Here is a 14,552-nt window from a genome sequence, read left to right on the forward strand (position 1 = left end):
CAGCCTTGGTCCATAATTGGACACAAGAGCTGAATTCCAGAGGTGACTGCTCTTGACATCAAGGAAAAATTTGACCAAGTGGTTGTTTTATTCGTCCTTGGAAGTGAGCATTGCTGGAAAGGTCAGCATTTATTGTCCATCCCTAAATGTCCTTGAGAAGGTGATGGGGAGCTGCCACCTGGAACCACTGCAGACCATGTGAGGTAGGTACACCCACAGTGCTGTTAGGAAGGGAGTTCCAGGATTTTGACCCAGTAATAGTGAAAGGATGGTGATACAGTTCAATGTCAGGATGTTCTGTGACCTGGAGGGGATTTTGCAGGTGGTTACATTCCAATCACCTAGGTCATAGAGGTCACATGTTTGGATGGTGCTGTCAGAGGAGCCTTGACGTGTTGCTGCAGTGCATCTCATAGATGGTACACAGTGCTGCTACTGTGCACCAATAGTGGATGCAGTGAATGTTTAATCTGGTGGATCAGGTGCTGATCAAGCGGGCTGCTTTGTCTTGGATAGTGTTGAGCTTCTTGAGTGTTGTTGGAGCTGCACTCATCCAGGTAAGTGGAGAGTATTCCATCACACTCCTGACATATGCCTTGGAGATGGTGGACAGGCTTTGGGGAGTCAGGAAGTGTGTTACTTGCTGCAGAATTCCCAGCCTCTGACCTGCTCTTGTAGCCACAATATTTATATGGCTGGTACAGTTAAGCTACTGGTCAATGATAACCCTCGAGATGTTGATGCTGGGGGATTCAGCGATGGTAATGCTGTAAAATATCAAAGGGATACGGTTAGATTCTCTCTTGTTGGAGATGGTCATTGTTTTAGCACTTGTGTGACGCAAATGTTACTTGCCACTTATCAGCCTGAGCCCGAATTGTGTCCAGGTCTTGCTGCATGTGGGTATGGACTGCTTCTGAGAAGTTGAGAATGGTGCTGAACATTGTGCAATCATCAGCGAACAGCCCCACTTCTGACCTTATGATTGAAGGAAGGTCATTGATGAAGCAGCTGAAGACGGTTGGGCCTAGGACACTACCCTGAGGAACTCCTGCAGTGATGTCCTGGAGATGAGACGATTGACCTCCAACAACCATAACTGTCTTTCTTTGTGCAATGCATGATCCCAACCAGTGGTGTTTTCCCCCTGATTTCCATTGACTTCAATTTTGCTCAGGCTCCTTGATGCCACACTCGGTCAAATGCTGGCTTGATGTCAAGGGCAATCACTCTCACCTCACCTCTAAAATGTAGCTCTTTTGTCCATGTTTGGACCAAGGCTATAATGTGGTCTGGAGCTGAGTGGCCCTGGCGGAACCTAAACAAGCAGGTGTTTGACCCGATGCAACGAGACTTCATGCCGTCTCGAGCCAATGTTGAGGACTCCTAGGGCCACTACCTCCTGACCGTATACCACTGTCCTGCCATCTCTGGTGGATTTCTCCCACCGGTGGGACTGAACCTACCCAGGGATGTTGATGGAGGAATCTAGGACATTGGCTGCAAGGTCTGATTTGGTATGGTTATGTCAGGCTGTTGCTTGACTAGTCTGTGGGACAGTTCTCCCAATTTTGGCAGTCTCCAGATGTTACTGAGAAGGACTTTTCAGGGTCAACTGAGTAGGGTGTGCTGTTCTTGTTTCTGGTGCCTCGGTCAATGCCGGGTGGTCCATCTGGTTTTATTCTTAATCAGATTTTCTGTAGTAGCATCAAGGAGCCCTAGCTAAGTTGATATCAAGGGGAAAACTATCCACTGATTGGAGTCATACCTAGCACAAAGGATAATGCTTGTTTTCATTGGAGGTGAGTCATCTCAGCCCCAGGACATCGCTGCAGGGGTTGTTCAGGGAATTGTCCTAGGTCGAGCCATCTTCAGTTCATCAATTACCTACCCTCCATCACAAGGTCAGGAGTGCGGATGTACGCTGATGGGAGCACAGTGTTTGGTGCGATTTGCAACTCCTCAAATACTGAAGCATTCTGTGCCTGCATGCAGTAAGACCTGGACAACATTCAGACTTGGGCTGATATATGGCAAGTCACATTTACTCTCTCCACCACTGGGCCAGTGACAGCAGTGTGTACTATCTATAAGATGCATTGCAGCAACTCACCAAAGCTCCTTCAATAGAACCTGCCAAACCCGAAGCCTCTCCCAAGTAAAATAATAAGGGCAGTAGGCAACATGGAAACACCACCATCTGCAAATTCCCCTCCTCGTCACACACCATCGAGACTTGGAACTATATTGCTGGTCATTCCCTGTTGCTGGCTCAGAATTCCTGGAACACCCTCCCTAACAGCACAGTGGGTGCACTACACCACATGGACTGTAGCAGTTCAAGAAGGCAGCTCACCACCACCTTCTCATGGTCAACTAATGACAAACAATAAACAGAAACAGGAAGTGCTGGAAACACTCAGCAAATCTGGCAGCATCTGTTGAGAGAAAAACAGTTGATGTTTCGAATTGGATATGACTTTCTCAGAACAGGCAATAAATGCTGGTGACACTCATATCCCAGGCACGTAAAAAAATGCCTTTTTTCTCATTTCCAATAGTTTTATAACTGATACATGAAAGTGTTCAAAGTTAATTATCCTCCAGTGTCCAGGAGATTATTTCTTGAAGACTCAGGACAATCCTGGAGTGTTGCTGACTCCAGCCCGACAGACACTAGCCTGAGCATTGACAACACAATAAATGAGAACAGGAATAGGTGCTAGACCAGGATTTATGAATGTTGACATGCTAATGGTAAAATTATCATAGTGCCAAACAATGAATAGGAGGCAAAGTTTCACTGGTTCAGAAGTTAGCATTTCCCTGATTCCAAGGCATGGGCTTGAACTCCTAAGACTTTGCAAACTGAATCCCAACGCAAGTTCAATGCAATTGCTCCTTTATATACTCTAATTTCCGAAACTTCATTAAACTGTGACTCTCCAGCGTCCTCAGCCTTTGCACAGAAAAGAACACTCAGCGGAACGGCAGACAGGGAAGAGTAGGGTTCCGGCGGATTGTTTCTGGGGGCGGATCACGGGCACAAACCGGAAGGTGCATCGGCTCAGTACTCCGGGTGGATGCACGTCCCGGGTGGTGACGTCACGGACCTCAGGGGTGAAAATCTGAGGCCTCGGATTGGACAAGTGTCCTTCGGTTACCAGGTGCAGTGAAGCAGTATTAGAGCAGCTTCCAGTCTAAAGGTTAGCATTTACATAGAACAGTACAGTACAGTACAGGCCCTTCGGCCCACGATGTTTTGTTTCATTATTAACTTGTTGAAGGGCTGGAGAAAAAAGAGTCTCCTCAGTAATCTCTTATCTTTGGCCTCCTTGTCTCGAGAGACAATGGGTAAGCACCTGGAGGTGGTCAGTGGTTTGTGAAGCAGCCCCTGGAATAGTTATAAAGGCCAATTCTAGAGTGACAGACTCTTCCACAGGTGCTGCAGATAAAATTGGTTGACGGGGCTAATACACAGTTGGCTCTCCCCTTGTGCTTCAGTGTTTTTTCTTGCCAACTGCTTAGTCTCTTTGACTCGCCACACTTTAGCCCTGCCTTTATGGTCTGGTGATCGCTGCCAACTGACTCCCACGACTTGTGATCAATGTCACAGGACTTCATGTTGCGTTTGCAGACGTCTTTAAAGTGGAGACATGGGCGGCCGGTGGGTCTGCTACCAGTGACGAGCTCGCTGTACAATGCGTCCTTGGGGATCCTGCCATCTTCCATGCGGCTCACATGGCCAAGCCATGTCAAGCGCCGCTGGCTTAGTAGAGTGTATAAGCTGGGGATGTTGGCCGCCTCGACGACTTCTGCATTGGAGTTACGGTCCTGCCACCTGATGCCAAGGATTCTCCAGAGGCAGTGAAGGTGGAATGAATTGAGAAGTTGCTCTTGGCTGACATACGTTGTCCAGGCCTCGCTGCCGTAGAGCAAGGTACTGAGGACACAGGCTTGATACACTCGGACTTTTGTGTTCCGTGTCAGTGCGCCATTTTCCACACTCTCTTGGCCAGTCTGGACATAGCAGTGGACGCCTTTCCCATGCGCTTGTTGATTTCTGCATCGAGAGACAGGTTACTGGTGATAGTTGAGCCGAGGTAGGTGAATTCTTGAACCCCTTCCAGAGAGTGGTCACCAATATTGATGGATGGAGCATTTCTGATGTCCTGTCCCATGATGTTCATTTTCTTGAGGCAGATGGCTAGGCCAAGTTCGTTGCAGGCAGCCGCAATCCTGTCGATGAGTCTCTGCAGACACTTCTGTGTGGGATGTTAATGCAACATCGTCAGCAAAGAGGAGTTCCCTGATAAAGACCTCCCGTACTTTGGTCTTCGCTCTTAGATGGGCAAGGTTGAACAACCTAAATTTGATCTTATGTGGAGGAAGATTCCTTCTTCTGAAGACTTGGACGCATGTTAGAGCAGCAGGGAGATGAAGATCCCAAACAGTGTCGGTGCGAGAACACAGCCCTGTTTCACGCCACTCAGGATAGGAAAGGGGTCTGATGAGACACCGCTATGCTGAATTGTGCCTTTCATATTGTCATGGAATGAGGTGATGATACTAAGTAGCTTTGGTGGACATCCAATCTTTGCTAGTAGTCTGTAAAGACCATGTCTGCTGAGAGGTCAAAGACTTTGGTGAGATCTATGAAAGCAACGTAGAGGGGCATCTGTTGTTCGCCATCCAGCTCACCACTCAGTCATAACATTATTTCTGTTCATTCCCAGGTAGGGTTGCCAACCCTCCAGGATTGCTGTGGAATTTCCTGGAATTAAAGCTTCATCTCTTGGACAACTGCTTCCAACAAGCCAGGAAAATCCATTGGGACATCAACCAAACATTGTGCGCAGTTTTCATTTTCTTTGATCTCTTTATGCTGGAGATGGAGGTTCAGCAAGGTTATTTGTTAAATATATATCAGACAATCATTCAATTGGCTAATGCGGAGTTTGCTCACTTTCTGATTAATGTGGGAAGCTGGTGCTCCGCAAGGATGGAGTCGTTTGTTTATGGGTGGTGAGGGCGAGGCTGTTGGAGTAGGGAGGTCATCCGATCAAACATGCAGGAATATGTGGTAGAGTCATTTAAGGCACAGAAGGAGGTAATTCAGCCCATCGTGTCCATGCTGGCTCTCCACAGAGCTATGCAGTCAGTCCACCCAGAGTTGGCAACTCTATTCTCAGATTGAGAGTGTCGCTGACAAAGCTAGCATTTATTGCCATCCCGAGTCGCCCTTGAGAAGGTGGTGGTGAGCCACTTTCTTGAACTGCTGCTGCTGTGGGTTAGGGACATCCACAGTGCTGTTAGTGAGGGTGTTCCAGGATTTTAACTTGGCGACAGTGAAGGAACGGCGATATAGTTCCAAGTCAGGATGATGTGTGACTTGGAGGGGAGCTTTCAGGTGGTGATGTTTCCATGCACCTGGTGCCCTTGTCCTTCAAGGTAGTGGAGGTTGTAGGTTTGAAAGGTGCTGTTGATGAAGCCATGGTGAGTTGTTGCAGTGCATCTTGTAGAAGGTATAGACTGTGGCCAGTGTGTGGCAGTGGTGGATGGAATGAATCTTTGGAGTAGTGATGGGGTACCCATCAAGAGGGCTGCTTGTCCTGGACGATGTTTAGCTTTGTTAATGGATTTCTCCCTTGGTTACTAATGCAACAAACGGTTGTTAGTCCTTGTTGGTGTGGTGACAACAACTCTCTTATGCTTTGCCGAAAAGGGGAAATAGGTTTTATTCTTAAACTATAATCCAACCTTGCTGTATGCACATGTAGTTATGTAGGTTTCATATTTAGCTGAGGCTGTATTTTTAGGTGTTTACCCAGCTTCTAATCTTTTCACTTTTGCATTTGTGCAACAAGCTTTTCTTCCACTGCAGTTAAGTGCATAGACCAAATGTTTATCTGTCACTGGATATATGGTGTTTTGGCAACTAGTCTTTTATCAGGGTATCTTCACCTGGGTGCTTCCATTCTCTGTCCTTGCATTGCCAAACTGCCTGTTCAGATAAAGAAAGAAGATTAAGATTTCGCTTTGCCCCACATTTGTCCTCACTCTAAAAATTCCAAAAGAAATGATACTGGAATAGCTTGACCATTTAAATGATTTTTTCAATATTTTAACAAGCTTCTTGAGTGTTTTTGTAGCTGCATCCATCTCGCAGTTCACTTACACTCCTGACTTGTGCCTTTTAGGTAGGTAGATGGTAGCTGCTGTCGAGCAAGTGGTTATTGGAACTATTCCCTGCAATAGAGGGATTTTGAGCTGATGAAGCAAATTTTGCTTCATCTGTAAGCTTATGTGTCTCCTGCATTCTACGAATCTAAATGATTGTGGTGAAAGGGAAATGTGCTGCCACTCTTTGAACCCAGTGTCAGTATGAAAAGTCCCATTAGATGCAGAATGCAGCTGCCTCTTCTGACACCCAGTGAAGTGTATCAAGAACGAATATTTTCAGCCAGCAGTAGGTGCAGCTGTGACTTCATCAGTGATGACAAGGTGTTGCAAACTATCACTCCAGGTAAGTGTCAGCAGGCGAGTGGAAAGGCCCTGTGCAGTCTATTGGAATTCCCCTTTACTATTCTATTCCTGTGCTCTGAAGCTAAATTAAGTGTCACTCAGTCATTCGCTCATTAACCACTAACACAGTGCTGTCAGCTGTGACTCAGTTGGTGGCACTCGCACCTCCTGAGTCAGAAGGTTGTGCGGTCAAACATGCGAATTAGGAGCAGCAGTCGGTCACTGGGCCCTTCAAGCCTGCACCGCCATTCAATAAGTTCATGGCTGAACTGATTACTCCACATTTCCACCTACCTCCGATAACCTTCCACCCCCTTGCTTATCAAGAATCTATCTATCTCTGCCTTAAAAATATTTAAAGACTCTGCTTCCACTGCCTTTTGAGGGAGAAAATTCCAAAAACTCACAACCCTCTGAGAGAAAAAATTTCTCCTCATCTCTGTCTTTGAAACAGGGATCCCTAGTTCTAGATTCTCCCACAAGGGAAAACATCCTTTCCGCATCCACCCTGTCCAGACCCTTCAGGGTTTTATATGTTTCAATTAAGTTGCCTCTTACTCTTCTAAATTCCAGCAGATACAAGCCTCGCCTGTCCAATCTTTCCTGGTAAGACAGCCCGCCCATTCCAGATATTCGTCTAGTAAACCTCTGTACTGCCTCAAACGCATTTACACCCTTCCTTAAATAAGGAGACCAGTGCTGTACACAGTATTCCAGATGTGGTCTCACTAATGCCCTGTACAGCTGAAGCAAAACCTCCCTACTTTTGTATTCAATTCCCCTCGCGATAAACAATAACATTCTATTAGCTTTCCTAATTACGTGCTGTACCTGCATACTAACCTTTTGCAATTCATACACCAGGACACCCAGAGCTCTGCAATCTGTGTCATCAGCAAATTTAGCAACCATACCTTCGGTCCCTTCATCTAAGACATTTATATAAATTGTAAGAAGTTGAGGCCCCTGCACAGATCCTTGTGGCACACCACTTGTTACATCTTGCCAACCAGAAAATGACCCGTGTATGCCGACTCTCTGTTTCCTGTTAGCTAGCCAATCTTCTGTGCATGCCAATATGTTAACCCCGACACCATGAGCTTTTATTTTCTGCAATAACCTTTGATGTGGCACCTTATCAAATGCCTTCTGGAAATCCAAGTACAATACATCCACCAGTTCCCCTTTATCCACGGCACAGGTAACTCCTTCAGAGTACGCCAATCTTTTCTTCTTTCTTTTGGGCCTCCTTGTCTCGAGAGACAATGGATACGCGCCTGGAGGTGGTCAGTGGTTTGTGAAGCAGCGCCTGGAGTGGCTATAAAGGCCAATTCTAGAGTGACAGGCTCTTCCACAGGAGCTGCAGAGAAATTTGTTTGTCGGGGCTGTTGCACAGTTGGCTCTCCCCTTGTTCCTCTGTCTTTTTTCCTGCCAACCACTAAGTCTCTTCGACTCGCCACATTTTAGCCCTGTCTTTATGGCTGCCCGCCAGCTCTGGCGAATGCTGGCAACTGACTCCCACGACTTATGATCAATGTCACAGGATTTCATGTCGCGTTTGCAGACGTCTTTAAAGCGGAGACATGGACGGCCGGTAGGTCTGATACCAGTGGCGAGCTCGCTGTACAATGTGTCTTCGGGGATCCTGCCATCTTCCATGCGGCTCACATGGCCAAGCCATCTCAAGCGCCGCTGACTCAGTAGTGTGTCCAAGCTGGGGATGTTTGCCGCCTCGAGGACTTCTGTGTTGGAGATACGGTCCTGCCACCTGATGCCGAATATTCTCCGGAGGCAGCGAAGATGGAATGAATTGAGACGTCGCTCTTGGCTGACATACGTTGTCCAGGCCTCGCTGCCATACAGCTAGGTACTGAGGACACAGGCCTGATACGCTCGGACTTTTGTACTCCTTCAGAGTACGCCAATAAATTGGATAAACATGATTTCCCTTTCACAAAACCATGTTGACTCTGCCTGATTACCTTGAATTTTTGTAAATGCCCTGCTGTGCTGTTTTTAATAATAGCTTCTAAGATTTTCCCTCAGACAGATGTTAAGCTAACTGGCCTGTAGTTTCCTGCTTTCTGTCTCCCTTTTTGAAGTGGATGAAGTTGCATCCACTTCAGACACTTGAACATAAAATCTAGACTGTCATTTCAAGTGCAGTAGTGAGGGAGATCGGCATTGCCATCTTTCAGCTAAGACATTAAACCGAGGGCCCATCTGTCCTCTGAGTTGGCCATGCCGATCCTTTGGCACTATTTCAAGGAGAGGCAGGGGAGCTCTCTGGTCTCCACACCTATACTTACCCTCACCTTCCTCACCTAACATCATGGGAAAAATAAACAAATTGGCCGAGAATTTTCAGTAATGACAGTGAGGCTCTCAGCACTCACCGTAATGAAAGATTAAATCGGATAGCAACTTCCACTGACTGCACGTGTGCAAGGGATCAGGAAGTTGCTGTCTGAGTTGCCATGCTTCCCTCAGAAGCGTCACTGTACCTGACCTCACCCAGAGACTCGCCAATGAAACACATAAGTGCGCAAAGTTGCTGTACTTGCCCACTGGAAACCCACTAAACAGGGCAGAAATTTTAGGGCTGGTGCATTCAGGTATTTGTGATTTTTTTTTAATGTATGGGAAGTGATAATTACTGCCAAACAACTTCTCTGGAACTGAAATTTAATTTTACAGGCATGTTCTCTCATTCCTTCAGAATTTAATTGTTGTAGGTCTTTTTTAACTTTATTTTCTGTCTCTTTCTGTCTATGATTTTGCAAAGAATTAAATATTTTAATTTTATATTTCCTGGTTTAGACTCTGCGTGCCTCAGTGATAATTTTTCAATCTGATTGGTTGAAGTGCCATGTTTTTGCTTGGCCTGCTCACGGACAAAACAATCCCTGTCGAGAGCACCACGCAGTTTCGGACTCCTGATGATAGCATATTGCAACTCATGCTCACAAAATGTGTGTGGCCAGCTGAGAGTGTAATGAATGGCAAGTCGTACCATTGCCACTGACCACAGAATCCGGTCCATTATTTGGTCATTGTCACATTGCTCTGTGTGGGAGCTTGCTATTCACGAATTGACTGCCGTGTTTCCTACATTACTGATACACTTCAAAAGTATTTCATTGGCTGTAAAGTTCTTTGAGACACTCTGAGGTCATGAAATTCACTACATAAATGTGAATTGTTTCTTTCTATTACTCAGAGCATAGCCACGATCTGTGTTGATTGAAGTAAGGGTGAATGAAGATGAGGACTCGGTTGCTGACCTGGGATGTGAAAAATACTCTGCTCTGAGTGCGTCACACAGTCGGTGAGCTGTACTCTTCAGAGGCCAAGTTGCACGGGATCCGTGTGGAGGCCAAGGCTCTTAACAGGTCATTCCAAGCCTTCGTCCGAATGCAGGACAAGTTGTTCCCCAACTACGGTCAAGGCCAGGGCCTGAGCTCCCATCAGTGGTGGGTGGAAATTGTCAAACGGACCTTTCGGGTCTGCGGGGTGAGCGATGAGCTGGTATTGTCTCTTTTGGCAGAGAACCTTTATCAAGGATTCAGCAGTGCTAAGAACTGGGAGGTGTTCAGCGATGTGAAGGACACCCTGATTCACTGTGACAGACTGGGCATCCACATGGCAGTGATTTCCAACTTCGACCACCGTCTGGAGCAGATTTTAGTCGATTGCGGCCTGCGGGAGCATTTCCAGTTTGTGTTGACGTCGGAGGGTGTTGGAATCGCCAAACCAGACCATCGGATCTTTACTAAGGCCCTGGGCTTCGCTCAAGTGGAACCCAAGCAGGCCATGTACATCGGCAATGATGTGTGGATGGATTATCTGGCGGCCAGGGCTGTGGGGATGGAGAGTTACCTGATCTACAGAGGGAAGGAGGAACCCGCCAAGGCGAAGGGACTGGTGCCCAGGGCGCACATCCTGCACTCCCTGCAGCAGCTGCACAGCCTCCTTAAATGAATGTCTTCTTGCCTGGATCCCCAAACTCGTAATGCTGTCATTAAATGTACCCACAAGAAATGGAGAGTCTGTTTCATTGAGGAACGATTAGCATTCTGATAGGCATTGAGGTGTTTGGTGAGAGTCACTTTCCCTCTTATCGGGGGAGCTCATGGTTGCACATTGGCGAGTTGGTGTAAATTTGCATGATATACAGAGGGTCTCTGCATCCCCAATAGGTGCCGTCTTTGTGAACAGCCACTCGAAGAATTCTGTACAAATTACAAACTTTACGGAAAAGTCTGGCAATTTTCGGGTGCATTGTATAATATCATTGCCGTTATCTTCAAGGAGGAGCCCAATAATTAACATTTTGCTGTGGTGATTTGGATAATATTTTATTCAGGATTTCTGAAATAACCATTTCTCTTCCTTTTGACCAGTTTCTCCTGTGTTCAGTCTTGAAGAATAGCATTTCCCACACCCTCTGTTCAGCTCCAAGTCTGTACTGTGCACCTCAGTGAGGTGACATGACATGAATGGGAGATAACTGTGTTTGTCTCAAATTAAGTGCTACCTTCTTGCGTGTTTGCTTCTGCTGAACAGAATGGAATGGAAGAATGAGGAAGATTAACATTACAGATAGTGTCTTCTGACATCTGTCAGATATCTCTGAGCTTCATGTACGCAATGAAGTAGGCTGGAGTGTAGTGATCTCTGTATGCAGCTTATGTGCAGTTAGAATCTTGCAAAGTGATTGAGAAATTCACCATTAAGCTACATTTGGTGGTGTTTGTTGAGAGAGGCGTAATGGCCAGGATACTGGTAGAGTGCCCTGTTCTTTGAATGGCACCATTGGTGCAGTAGTGTACTGATTCAGTCAATGGACTGATCCAGAGAGCGGGGGTTCAGATCACACCATGACAGTGTGAGAATTTGAATTTTGAAATAAAAAGCAAGTATCAGTAAAAATGACCATGAAACATTGGATTGTTGTAAAACCCCCAACTGTCTCACTGATGTCCTTACGGGAAGATAACCTGCTATCATTACCCAGTCTGGTCTATATGTGACTCCAATCCCACACCATCACTGTAAAGGGGCCTACCAAGTCACTCCAGCGGGCCATCTAGGGATGTGCAATAAATGCCGACCTTACCAGCAACACCACATCCCAGAATGAATAATCAAAGGATCTTTATTGTCTGTTCGAACCATCGGTGCCAGCAGATGGAGTCTTGATTATGTTCTCCACAGATGACCTTTTGCCAGTGAGAAAGCCAAAACCTTCGTAATTCATAACTTTTTAATAAGGATAAAATGATATTTAGATTTCTGCCAGATGAACCAGACCAGTGGGCACTCTTCCACATGCATCCCCTTCACCAACTTCTCACCTGTCTACCGTATACAGAGGGGAGAGCGCTGGCAATGCACAATGAAGAGGAGGGGGACTGTCCAGAGAGTTGGGCGGGATGGGGTGTGCAGGACAGTGGTGGGCAGTGTAGATGGGGGAGACCTAGTGAGCTGACTGGGTCACAAAAATACTGATGTCAGAATGAAATACTGATGATTGTTTTGAAAGAATTCCATCTCCCTCCTGTTGTCTTCCTTTTGAACCAGACTGTTTGCAACCTTGACATTCGATTTTACCCTAAGCTGAGCTTTTGATCTCATATCCTCTCCATCACAAAGACCACCTACTTCCACCTCTGTAACATCACCCATCTCCACCTTGTCTCAGTTCATCTGAAACCCTCATCCATGCCTCTGTTAACTCTAGATTCTCTTATTCCAATGTTCTCCTGGTAGCCTCCCACCTTCCAACCTCTAAATTGAGTTCATTCAGAACTCTGCTACCTGTATCCTAACTCGCACCAAGCCCAACTCACCCTATCACCCCTGTGTTCCCTGAACGACATTGGTTCCCAGCACCCAAAGCTTCAATTTAAAATTTCTCATCCACTTGTTCAAATCCTTCCCTGTCTCTCTAACGGCCCCACAACCCTCCAAGAACTGTGCTGTCCTCCAACTTTGTTTCATAAGGCCAGGTAACATGTCTTGGATCATTTTACTACATTCCTTTTTTTTTCCTATCTATCTTTTGGGCCTCCTTATCTCGAGAGACAATAGATACGCGCCTGGAGGTGGTCAGTGGTTTGTGAAGCAGCGCCTGGAGTGGCTATAAAGGCCAATTCTGGAGTGACAGGCTCTTCCACAGGTGCTGCAGAGAAATTTGTTTGTTGGGGCTGTTGCACAGTTGGCTCTCCCCTTGCGCCTCTGTCTTTTTTCCTGCCAACTACTAAGTCTCTTCGACTCGCCACAATTTAGCCCTGTCTTTATGGCTGCCCGCCAGCTCTGGCGAATGCTGGCAACTGACTCCCACGACTTGTGATCAATGTCACACGATTTCATGTCGCGTTTGCAGACGTCTTTATAACGGAGACATGGACGGCCGGTGGGTCTGATACCAGTGGCGAGCTCGCTGTACAATGTGTCTTTGGGGATCCTGCCATCTTCCATGCGGCTCACATGGCCAAGCCATCTCAAGCGCCGCTGACTCAGTAGTGTGTATAAGCTGGGGGTGTTGGCCGCTTCAAGGACTTCTGTGTTGGAGATATAGTCCTGCCACCTGATGCCAAGTATTCTCCGAAGGCAGCGAAGATGGAATGAATTGAGACGTCGCTCTTGGCTGGCATACGTTGTCCAGGCCTCGCTGCCGTAGAGCAAGGTACTGAGGACACAGGCCTGATACACTCGGACTTTTGTGTTCCGTGTCAGTGCGCCATTTTCCCACACTCTCTTGGCCAGTCTGGACATAGCAGTGGAAGCCTTACCCATGCGCTTGTTGATTTCTGCATCTAGAGACAGGTTACTGGTGATAGTTGAGCCTAGGTAGGTGAACTCTTGAACCACTTCCAGAGCGTGGTCGCCAATATTGATGGATGGAGCATTTCTGACATCCTGCCCCATGATGTTCGTTTTCTTGAGGCTGATGGTTAGGCCAAATTCATTGCAGGCAGACGCAAACCTGTCGATGAGACTCTGCAGGCATTCGTCAGTGAGAGATGTTAAAGCAGCATCGTCAGCAAAGAGGAGTTCTCTGATGAGGACTTTCCGTACTTTGGACTTCGCTCTTAGATGGGCAAGGTTGAACAACCTGCCCCCTGATCTTGTGTGGAGGAAAATTCCTTCTTCAGAGGATTTGAACGCATGTGAAAGCAGCAGGGAGAAGAAAATCCCAAAAAGGGTGGGTGCGAGAACACAGCCCTGTTTCACACCACTCAGGATAGGAAAGGGCTCTGATGAGGAGCCACCATGTTGAATTGTGCCTTTCATATTGTCATGGAATGAGGTGATGATACTTAGTAGCTTTGGTGGACATCCGATCTTTTCTAGTAGTCTGAAGAGACCACGTCTGCTGACGAGGTCAAAGGCTTTGGTGAGATCAATGAAAGCAATGTAGAGGGGCATCTGTTGTTCACGGCATTTCTCCTGTATCTGACGAAGGGAGAGCAGCATGTCAATAGTCGATCTCTCTGCACGAAAGCCACACTGTGCCTCAGGGTAGACGCGCTCGGCCAGCTTCTGGAGCCTGTTCAGAGCGACTCGAGCAAAGACTTTCCCCACTATGCTGAGCAGGGAGATTCCACGGTAGTTGTTGCAGTCACCGCGGTCACCTTTGTTTTTATAGAGGGTGATGATGTTGGCATCGCGCATGTCCTGGGGTACTGCTCCCTCGTCCCAGCACAGGCATAGCAGTTCATGTAGTGCTGAGAGTATAGCAGGCTTGGCACTCTTGATTATTTCAGGGGTAATGCTGTCCTTCCCAGGGGCTTTTCCGCTGGCTAGGGAATCAATGGCATCACTGAGTTCCGATTTGGTTGGCTGTATGTCCAGCTCATCCATGACTGGTAGAGGCTGGGCTGCATTGAGGGCAGTCTCAGTGACAGCATTCTCCCTGGAGTTCAGTTCTAGGTAGTGCTCAACCCAGCGGTCCATCTGTTTGCGTTGGTCAGTGATTATGTCCCCCGATTTAGATTTGAGGGGGGTGATCTTCTTGATGG

General features: G+C 47.0%; 1 pseudogene; it reads left to right on the forward strand.

The window, feature by feature from the left end:
• Window positions 1–3,088: 3,088 nt before the first annotated feature.
• Window positions 3,089–12,703, forward strand: LOC137347794 (haloacid dehalogenase-like hydrolase domain-containing protein 3; annotated as a pseudogene).
• Window positions 12,704–14,552: the final 1,849 nt, after the last annotated feature.

The sequence above is a fragment of the Heterodontus francisci genome, chromosome 32, assembly GCF_036365525.1.
Source record: "Heterodontus francisci isolate sHetFra1 chromosome 32, sHetFra1.hap1, whole genome shotgun sequence".
Taxonomy (NCBI): Eukaryota; Metazoa; Chordata; class Chondrichthyes; order Heterodontiformes; family Heterodontidae; genus Heterodontus; species Heterodontus francisci.